The 11368-nt window shown below is 46.8% G+C and overlaps 1 non-coding gene across 1 annotated transcript; it reads right to left on the bottom strand.

Annotated features, from left to right (window-relative positions):
* Positions 1–778: 778 nt before the first annotated feature.
* LOC117312310 (U6 spliceosomal RNA) lies at positions 779–885 on the bottom strand. Its single transcript, XR_004526564.1, has one exon. It is a non-coding gene; the product is annotated as a U6 spliceosomal RNA (small nuclear RNA).
* Positions 886–11368: the final 10483 nt, after the last annotated feature.

Here is an 11368-nt window from a genome sequence, read left to right as displayed (position 1 = left end):
AGTTCTATTAATAAATAAGACACACACCCCCCAAAAGCACCTCAAAACATGTCTGTCAGCAAAACAGAAGAAAAGCAGCATTTCAAACACTGAGTCCTATTGGCCTTTTGAAATTTAACAAAAAGAAAATTTCACCTGAGAACCAAATATGTATATTGTTGGTACAAAATAAATTCATGATCATAATAAAACACTCCCACATCACAGGGATATCCACAAAAACCTCCCAGCAGCAGCTGAGAGACAGAAGACGTGCATTTCTTTTTTTTATTGAAGTATAGTTGATTTACAATGTTGTATTAATCTCTGCTGTACAGCAAAGTGACTCATATATATATTCTTTTTCATATTCTTTTGCATTATGGTTTGCCACAGGATATTGAATATAGTTCCCTGTGCTCTACAGTAGGGCCTGTTGTTTATCCATTCCATATATACTAGTTTGCATCTGCTAATCCCCAAATCCCAATCCATCCCACCCCCACCTCTTGGCAACCACAAGTCTGTTCTCTATGTCTGTGAGTCTGTTTCTGTTTTGTAGATACGTTCATTTGTGTCGTATCTTAGATTCCACACATAAGTGATGTCGTATGGTGTTTGTCTTTCTCTGTCTGACTTACTTCACTTAGTATGATCATCTCTAGGTCCATCCGTGTTGCTGCAAATGGCATTATTTCATTCCTTTTAATGGCTGAGCAATAGTCCATTGTGTGTGTATATGTGTGTGTGTGTGTGTATACCACATCTTCTTTATCCATTTATCTGTCAATGGACATTTAAAAACATGGAACACTTCCCAAATTTGCATGTCATCCTTGCACAGGGTCCCCGATAATCTTCTCTGTATCATTACAATTTTAGTGTGTGTGCTGCCGAAGTGAGCATGGAAGACACACTTTCAACCGCAGTGTCAGCGTTGATGCTGTCCAGTCCCGACGATGCCTGAAGCACAGCTTTTACGAGAAAATGAATATCTAGGGTTGTCATCAAGACAGAAAGTTCTTCATGAGAAAGGATTGTTTAGGGCTGATGACACCTTCCCCCACCTGAATCTGTCCTTTATAAGAAACCTTGCCTTACCCCATCCTCCCAGCTCTCAGCAATAACATTTCAACAAAACGATCTGGGGTCCAGATGAAAATGAACCCCATTGAAAGCCTACGTGGCAAATCCTGGAGGAAACAGGATGGGTTTCTTAGCCAACATGTCCATAGCTAGTGGTTATGAACGTGTGTCTGGGGACCAGACTGGGCTGCATCTTATCACATTCAAGGGTTTTGGCTGTAAACAGCATCTAACTCCGGGTCACAAGCAAAATTCAGGGGAAAGTTGGGCAGCTCAAGGAATAGATGGAGCTGAGAACAGTGTTTCGAAGCAGGACCAGATCCTGGGTGTCTACACAGCAGGACCTCTCAACCTCTCAGCCACTGATAGTTCAGGGCCCATCAGGGGGATGAACGTGCTCCCACCACCTTTTTCCATCTGGAGATGATTCCCCTCAAAATTCAAGTCCCAGAGAAAGTCTGCATGGCTGAGTTTGGGGCATGTGCCTACCCCTTGGCTGGAGCTGGTAGAACACCTTGACAGATGGACACCCCCAGGGCAACACACATCAGGGAGAAGTCCTTTTCCAAGAGGAGATGCGATGTTTTTAACAAGTAGGAATGGATGCTGTGTAGGCAAAATGTCCACAAATGCCCATTGTGCCGAATTGGAGGAACCACTTCCTCTCTCTCCCCAGAGGCCTGCCTGACCCCGGAGCAGACATTCCCAGCCTCTTGGAACCTCTGTGGCCAGGTCCACTATTCTGTCTGCGCCTCACACCTTGTTCCTGCAAGAAGAGGAGGGATTTAGGGAGAGAGGAGTAGGGACAGCTAGAGCCCTCCCGGCCCTGCCCCATCAGGACACGCTTGCAGGTGCCCTGATCCAGGCACCCGCATGCTCTACCTACCCCTGTCCTCCCTGTGAGAAGCTGGCCTGGTCTGGGCTCAGGCACACCTGGGGGCTCCTGAACTCTTTTCTGGGGAGTAGGTTCTGGGCTTTGTGACTTTCAGGACACAGGTGGACAGGCTCCTTTCTGAGACGGGCTGGGGACGTGTTGCCTGGCACACCTGAGCCTTCCCCAAAGCAGGCCTGTAGCAGATGCTGAGGGAGACCCTCAGATGTCCCCCCGGCTTCCAGGAGTGTCACCTGCATGGCTCACACTTTACTGTGTCTCCAGGAATGGTCCCCAGCCAAAGCGAGCTTCCTTGCCCAAGGTTTCACTCCCCTCCCAAGGGCAACCTGTATCGAAAGACCCAGGGTGTGGGAAGACAACAGCCAGCCCAGCCCCAGGCCTCAGTTCGGAACACTGTGAAGGGCCGTCCCCTCTTCACAGAACCACGGGGCTGGCCGAGGTCTCTGTTACCACCACATTCCTGCTGCTCCGTTTCCTGCTTGACTCTCTGCCAAGGGCAGGTCCTGACAGCACCTCCCCACCCCAGTGAGGCTCCGCACACACGCCTCCATCTCTGTGTCCTGCTGAGGACAGTCTGGGCAATACTGGACCAAAGAAGCGGACTCTAAAATGGGAGTAGGTAGTTGGACCATCCACCCTCTGGATGGCCATGGACTTCAGGCTGATGATGGGCAACGATGGACGATTCCTGGAACAGTTCAATGTACTCAGATGGTTCAGCCCAAGTGCAATCGTGACGCCCTCACAGACGATGGATGGGATAAGATCCCCTTGGAAGGGAGCACCAAGAGGTTCGGGATGGGGCAACGTGAGGACTGTGGGCTCAGAGGCTGCGGCCGGGCACTGTCAGAGAGCTGGCAGAACACAGCGAAAGCCTGACGTGGCTCAGTCATCAACTCAAGGCAAAGGTGGATTGGGAGTTCGGGCCTAGCAGATGCAAGCTATTACATAGAGAATGGGTCAATGACAAGGGCCTACTGTAGAGCACAGAGAACTCTATTCAATATCCTGTGATAAACCATGATGGAAAAGAATATATATATGTATAGCTGAATCATTTTGCTGTACACCAGAAACTAACACAATGCTGTAAATCAACTATACTTGAATTTTTTAAAAAAGAGGAAATAAAAGACAAAGGTGAAAGCCATAGGACCTCCTTGGCCGTGTGTAGAGAGACTCATGGAGGGTTGAACCAGCTGAGGCTCCGGCCCAGGAATTAAGTGTAAGGATGACAAACCTGCAGGGGTGTTTGACTCCACCCCCGCAAGCCTGGTATAACAAAGTGAGGGCCCTGATGGGAAAGGACAGAGACTCAAACACTCCAGATGGCGACCCGAGTCAATACGCAAATCCTAAACCCTCTGGGTCTATGTAAGTAGCCAACTCTTCTCTGATGAATGCATCTCCGCCCCAACCTTGCTTGACGACAATGCAGAGGCCCCTGCCTTGTCAGAAAACATGCGTCCCCCACCCTTTCCCCAGGACCTACTCCAAACTCACCATCCCGCCAGCAACCTGGGTTTACTTGCAACATAACCCAGCCAGGGAAGGGTTGGGTCGGCCAGGGGAGAGAGGGGCTCTGCCCCACTGGAGCTGCAGGACCCAGCGGACATGCACCAGCCAGAGCTGGGGGAACATGTCGGGGGGCTTGTCCAGAGGAGTGACCATGCCACCTGTGTTCTTGGGAACCATCTGAAGACAATGGTTAGAAATCCTCAGGTGAGAAGCCACAAGCACTGTTGGGAAGCTAGGGGCTGGCTGACCACAGGATGCTGTGGCAGGACCAGGCTCCCTGATAGCAGTGGGAGGAGGGAATCCACAAAGTACAAAGGCCTGGGGGCAGCAGTTCCCCACCAGCAGCCACAAGGATGCGATTACTGTAATGGGAAGCATGACTGGAAGGGCAGCTGGAAGAGCTCACCCCTCAGAGAGCCTTGGACATGGAAACTAGGACAGAGTTCCGAGGAACAAGACAGAGGCAGCCAGTGGGGTATGGCCCCATCTCTACATTCAACCAAAATCAAGGATGGCTGGTGGGGATGCTGAGGGCAATAAGTCCCAACCCCTGCCCACTTTCTGTACCTGAGCCACTTCTCAGGGCTGAAGCCCATGGACTAAAGAAGACGCTGGATTCTCAGGAGGAAGGGCCCTCAGCACCACAGCAAATGCAACTGGTAATGATTCCCCAGTTGTTCCCCAAAGGGACCCACAGCCACTAACAGAAAGGAGACACACACAGTTTGAGGGCTGCTATACACGGTGGTTGACACTCAGGGATCTGAAGCACCACCAGGGTGCCCCTGTTGGAGTGGGGGCACATTGGGGCTGATAATAAGGCCAGACTTGGCCCGGTTCTGGCAGGTGCACAGACTCACCCAGTGGCCGTCTCCCCATCCTCCATGTATCAATATAACTGGAATGGACAGACTTGGTAGTTGGAAGAGCCCACATATGATGGGTTGAATTGTGTCCCCCAAAACTCACATTTTGAAGTCATAATCCCCAGTACCTCAGAATGTTCCCTGGTTAGGAAATGATGGTTGCACATGTAATCAGTTAAGGTCATTAGGACAGGCCCTAATCTAATATGACTGGTGTCCTTATAAAAAAGAGAAATTTGGACACAGAGACACACTTAGGGAGAACACCGTGGGAATATGGAAGCAGAAATTAGAGTGATGCTTCTGCAAGCCAAGGAAAGCCAAAGATTTCCACAGAACCACGAGAAGCTGAGAGGGAGGGGATAGATTCTCCCTCACATCCTCGGAAGGAACCAGCCCTGCCCACACCTTCATGATGGACTTCTGGCCTCCAGAGCTGTGAGAAAATCAATATCTGTTGTTTAAACTAACCCACTGGTGGTATTTTGTTGTGGTAGCCCTAGGACTCTGCTCTACCACGTATGGATTCCTTGGCCTAAGTAGTAAGAGCTATCACAGTGGGAAAGCCAAACAGAAACTCATGTAATTGGCTTCAGGACAAGAGACTAAATAAAAAACAATATTTCCCAGAGAAATGAAAGATCTTTAAAGACCAGTGCAGGGGGTGAAGGCTTCTATCACCTCCTCTGTCTTGTTTACTAACTGGGCTCCTTCCAAGTCGTGGAGGTTCTGGAAGATAAACGTGAACTACTGCCAACTCAACCACACAGCAGCCTTGACAACAGCCATTGTGCCAGATGTGGTCTCTTTTCTAGAATCAATTTGCGTGGATGTGATATGCAGCCCTTGATTTGACGTATGCGTTATTTTTCATCTTTATCCGGGAAGAGGATTAGAAGCAGTTTACACATGAGATGGAGAACAGCATTTATTTATAGCTCTGCCCCAGGGTTGCATTAATTCTCCTTCCCCCTGTCATAATTTAATCCAAAAAGGCCTGGGCCATCTGGACTTTTCCCAGAACATCATGTTGGTCCACTCTATAGATGACATGGTAAGTAGACTGAATGAACAAAAGTGGCAAGTATGCTGGAGGTTTCTGAAAGATAGGAGTGCTCCAGAAGGTGGGAGAAATTGCTGTAAAAATTCAGGATATTCAGTAAATTTTTAAGAGCTTAATGGGCCGGGGCTTGCTGGGACATCCCCTCTAAAGTAAAGGATGAATTATTGCATTTTTATCTCCCACCTCTAAGAAGGAAGCACAGCTTGGTTCTCCGCTTTCTGGAAGTAACATATTTCAGACTTCAGAATATTACCGAACACGTTTACATTTACTGTGTGGCATGGAAGGTGCCAGCTCTCAGGGACACTGAGAAAAGGAAAGGGCACCGCAGTAGGTCCAGGCTGTGGTGTAAGTGTGCCTGCTGCTTGGCCATGCAGCTGGGAGACCCTGTGTGTCTGTGGTGGCCACTTAAGACAAACCCCAGCAGGAGAATCACGATGTAGACCCCTAAGATTCTAGAGCAAGCCCATGCCAACTGCAGCAGAGAAATATACAGTATTTGAAAGGAAAAGCATTTGTCCTGCTGCTGGATCCTGATCGAGACTGATTACCTGACCATGAACACGAAGTGACCACGTAGCCATCACTGCCCATCTTGACCTACACACTCACAAGCAAATAATTCTTACAATGGAAGTGGAGCCTACAGATGAGGCACCAGCAGGGCCAGAAAGTAAGTTGCGCCTGCAGGTGGCCTAGAGATCCATGTCATTTAGGACTGTTACACCAGTGGATCGAGACCTCTGGTGGAGACCTAGAAGAAGCAGGGTTGTAGATCAGAGACTGGATGCTATGGACTGAATTGTGTCTCCACCCCCTCCCCCTTCCAAAATTTATATGTTGAAGCCCTAATCTGCAATGTGATGGTATTTGGAGATGGGCCTTTGGGAGATAACTGGGGTTAGATGAGGTCATGACAGTTGGATCTTCATGATGAGATTAGTGTCCTCACAGGAAGAGATCAGGGAGCACTCTCTCTTTCTTTGTTATGTGAGGACACAGCAGAAGGTGACCATGTACAAGCAAGAAAGAGAGCTCAGAGCTCAACCATGCCTGCACCCTGACCTTGAACTTCCAGCCTTCAGAACTGTGAGAAATGGATGCCTGCTGCTTACGCTCCCTCCCTCCCCCAGGCTACGGTATTGCATCTTATCAGCCCCAGCAGACAAAGACACTGGAGGCCCAGGGAAAAGGGATGTGGATGGGCTTTGGGGAGTGGGCAGGGGGCATGCAGATGCCCATGTCCATGGCACTGTCCACTGAGGGCCTCTGTGCCTCTACAACCAGTCGGACAGGGTGACTGGTCTGGTGGTGTCCAATGGCCTCTGTCCTCAGTCACCCATTGCACCTGCAATGGCCCATGGGTGGAGTAGCCAAGATGGCAGGGATGGAGGGAGGTTCTGCATGGCCCCTCACCAAGGCTGATCTAGCTCCCACCTCTGCTGAATGCCAGCTGCTGTTCACACCTGTGGCTACAGGATGAGGACTGTACATTACTACCTGCTAAAGAGGAGATAATAGGCTAAGTTTTAGTTCATTGGTGAGTCAGCTTGCTACGTAGTACACCCTGAGAACAGACTATTGATTCACTACAGTCGCTGAGCGCTCAGGGAGGGGGCCCTGAAAGTCATGGTGATGGAACTCCTCCCAATGGGAAGAGCTTCAAACCTCTGTCATCCATTTGGAGCAGAAGTGACCTGAGGTTAGAACATACATGGACTCGTGGGCAATGGTGAACTGCTTGGCTCACTGTTCAGTGGCTTGGAGGAAGGAAGTTTTGAAGGGACAAGGAGGTCTGTAGATGGTCCTGTGGGAATGAGCATTAGGCATAAAGATCATTGTGTTCTATGTTAGCATCCACCAGAGAGTACTCACCATGCAACCAAGTAGATAAAATGGCTCAGCCAACTGAGGTCAGTCCTCTCATTCACTGACCACACCAGTGCTTACACAATGGATGCATGAATAGAATAGCCATGGTGACAGGAAGGAGGCTATGCAAGAGCCCAGCAGCATGGGCTCCAACTCATCAAGGCTCATCTAGCTACTGCTATGGCTGAATGTCCAACCCTCAAACAATAGAGTGCCACCCTGAACTCTCAAAATGGTACCGTCATTCAGAGACCAACCAGCTGTCCTGGAAGGGAATGACTCACCTTGATAGGCATTAACTCATATGCCAATGTGTGTTTGCCTTTCCTGTCCACAGGGCTTCAGGCAGCACCACTAGCTGAAGGTTTACAGAATATTTGATCCACGAATATGGATCCCACGTAACATCTCATGGGCTCAGGGACTCATTTTACAGCAAAAATGTTTGACAGTGGGCCAATGACCACAAAGTCACTGGTCCTATCACATACTGTACCACACCAAAGCTTCTGACCTGATAGCACAATGGAAGAATTCTTTGAAGACACAGGTAAAGCATCACCTTGGAGGTGGTACCCATCAAGGGTGGGCACTACCCTCCAGGATGTAGTAAGTCAACAACAAAACATGGTCCTGCATCCCCAGTAGGTATTATATATAAGTGTGGAAATCAAGTGTGGAAGTAACATTGGCCCTACTTATCATCACTTCCAATGACTCACGGGGGATGATGCTTCCCATCATTGAAATTCTGGACTCCAATTCACGTATCCACTGATGGAGAGGAATTTTGCCCCAGGGTGATCATACCCAGAGTCTCACTGATACCTGCTTTCAGTGATTTAGATAATGAGATTTAGGGCTTTTGATCTGATAAGACAGATGATAAGATTTTGGAGTTGAGTTGATGCTGTAATGATTTGAGAATCTGGGGGACTTTGGGACCGGCTGACTGTATTTTGCACGTAGGATGGGTACGAATCTTTGGGAGCCTGAGGCAGACTGTGGTAGACTGAACAGTGAATAGTCCCCCAAAGATGTCCATACTCTCAACCCCTGGCCGCCCAAGACAACCATTATTCTACTCTTGGTCATTGTAGGTGACTTTAGTCTTTTCTAAAATTCATATCAATGGAATCACACAGTATTAATGCTTTTGTGTCTGGCTCCCTTTTCTCAGCATCGTATTTTTGAGATTTATCCATGGTGCATGTATCTGTAGTCTGTTCTTTTTTTACTGTTGAGTACTGTTATGTTGTGTGAATATATCAACATTTATTTATCCATTTTCTTATTGGTGGACATTTGGGTTACTTTCTAGTTTGGGCTACTCTAAATTAAAAACTACCATGAATATTCATGTCCAAGTCTTTGTATGGGCAGATAAATGCTATTTTTAAACTTGGGAAACTGAACAACAGAAGTGAATTAATTAGCAAGTGATCCTCACTTAAGTTGGAATCACAGGGAAAGACTGTACATCTTGGACTTCCCTGGTGGTGCAGTGGTTAAGAATCTGCCTGCCAATGCAGGGGACACAGGTTCAAGCCCTGGTCTTGGAAGATCCCACATGCAGCGCAGCAACTAAGCCCACGAGCCATAACTACTGAAGCCTGCGTGCCTAGAGCCTGTGCTCCACAACAAAGAGAAGCCACCGCAGTGCAAAGCCTGCACACCGCAACGAAGAGTAGCCCTAGCTCACCGCAACTAGAGAAAGCCCGTGCGCAGCAAAGAAGACTCAAAGCAGCCAAAAATAAATAAATAAATAAATATATATATATATATATATATATGTGTATATATATATAAGACTGTACATATTGTTTACGGTTAAAAACTAATATAACCCATACAGGATATAATTAGTGGTTCTGTAACTATCCTTTGAAGTACACTCAAAGTTCCCATTTGCACAATTTGGATGCAGTCAGGTCAATCTGAATATTCTCAATTATAATAGAATAACATTTTAAAAAATCTTGCTTTTATGATTTCTAGGTGTATAAAATAACTAAATTATTTGCCTCCCAAGATGTTTCTAGGGAAAGACCCTGGGGTATTTATTTAAATAGTAATTATATTCTATTGTAATTTACCTTTGACGTTTAATCACTTAAACATTCTCCCTGGGATCTTGATTACACTGTTAATTTGCTTAGCAAACACTTGCTTCCAAGTATAACAGGAAACCTGAACTAAACAAATAGAGGTATAAATAATCCCTGGTTAATGAGACCCAATTAATGAAATTGTAACTTCAGGTGACATAATTGGGATCTCACCAGCTCAGCCCAAGAGGAAGGGCAAGTCGCTATAGTCTGAGTGAGTGGGTGTGGTTGGGGAAGGTGAGGACCCACGTACGGGAGGCTCCCTCCCCAGCATCACTAACAGCCAAGTCGGCCTTTGTCAATGCTGCGCGGCCAGCCTCTTTTAGTTCAGATACTTGCTAGTGGCAGAATCCCTTATGTGAACTTCAGCATAAGGAAATAGTATGTGAAATAACCAAAGGTAGAAATAATTCATAGCGATTTTGAACACAGCAGATCAGCCTGGAATGGATGATTAAACATAACTGTTAGAAAAAATGGGTCTATTAAATTCCCTCCCCAAAGAAATTAGAGTGAAGATGGTGGGTTTCATAATCAGCATGACACAAAAGAAAGAAAATGGGAAGGTGGTGGAGCTCTTGACAAGACTTTTGGGGAATTCAGGGTAAAGGAAAGCCACTAGTCTAGGACCAAATCCACTCAGCCTCCCAGCCGTTCCCCTCGGGTTGGATCTAGTCATCAAAAGCCTTTTATCTGGAGAAATGTGTTTAAGGCTCACTCTTAAGAAAATGAATTTTGCAAGAGCCCTGATGTTATCTTTGGGAGCACCGAGTTCCAGGGGTGTGCTGCAGGTGTGGCACTCAGGGCTCCCAGGGACCAGTTATGTGCATCTCTATTGGGAGCTTGAAATCACCTTGATGGTAGTACTTACACCATAGAAATGGGAAATGCACAAATGGAAATGCACAAATGGCATGGGGTCCCCCCACCCCTAAGCATTTACCAGCACACCACAGCCAGCGATGCTACATGGCTGGTTGACCACGCCAGAGCCAGAGCACAGCTGATAGTAAGTTCTCAGAAATCACTTAGTAAGTGGAGGAGGCTTATAAGAGGTTAAAGGAAAAATGAACTGCAGAAAATAAATTACTTATTAATTACCTTACTGCTGTTGAATGTGCACACCCTGCGTTTAAAGCATTAGCTTAAAGCAGGAGAGTTGAAGAACCCTCTCCTTTAATTAACCAGAAGCATGGGAGAGGAAGATTTTATGGAGATAAAGGGGAGCAGAATAAGCCACCCCCAAATATGATTGATTATTTTGAATTAAAGGTATTTGAGAAACAGCTGTTGCAAGAACACGCTGACCCTTCTCTGTGTCCCTGAAAGCAATTGATCAATCTCCAGGGTGAAAGGTGCCCTCCCTGTACCAGGAGAGTAGAAGGCATCCTTATCACCAGAGCCTGGGAATTCAGGGCCAAGCAGGCTGTGTAAACAAACCTGGTTATTTTTTCACCCATTTGCTATGCCAAGCCTAAACCCTTTTGTCTTATCGATTCTTCACAAATTTATTTTCTTTGTCTAAAAGATATAAAAGCTTCCTGCTTTGGTCACTTCTTTGAGTCTCATATTTTTATGGGACTCTCGTATATATGTATGTAATTAAATTTTCTCTTGTTACTTTGTGTTGTGTCAATTTCATTATTAAACCATCCAAAGAACCTAGAAGGGAAGAAAGGAATTTTTCCACCCCCACATTAGAGATATAAGGCGTGTGTGCGTGTGTGTGTGTGTGTGTGTGTGTGTGTGAAAAACTTGACAAAGACTAGTTTAAAGAAGTAAAGAGTTTTATTTTTCTCATACAATGTGAAGCTTAGTAGTAAACGGTCCAAGGCCGAGGCCAATACTCAAGGATGTCTGCAGTGAGAGTGCCTGACAACTGGCTTTTCTGAGCATAAGTGCTGACGTTAAGCTTTTGATCGCCAACAAATCCATCTCAAATAAACACATTGCCAACTACATAACGAGGTCAAGGGCCAGGCTG

This window comes from Tursiops truncatus, chromosome 4, assembly GCF_011762595.2.
Source record: "Tursiops truncatus isolate mTurTru1 chromosome 4, mTurTru1.mat.Y, whole genome shotgun sequence".
NCBI classification, from domain to species: domain Eukaryota; kingdom Metazoa; phylum Chordata; class Mammalia; order Artiodactyla; family Delphinidae; genus Tursiops; species Tursiops truncatus.
Note: the sequence above shows the minus strand (reverse complement) of the source record. Positions and strands in the feature narration are given on the sequence as shown.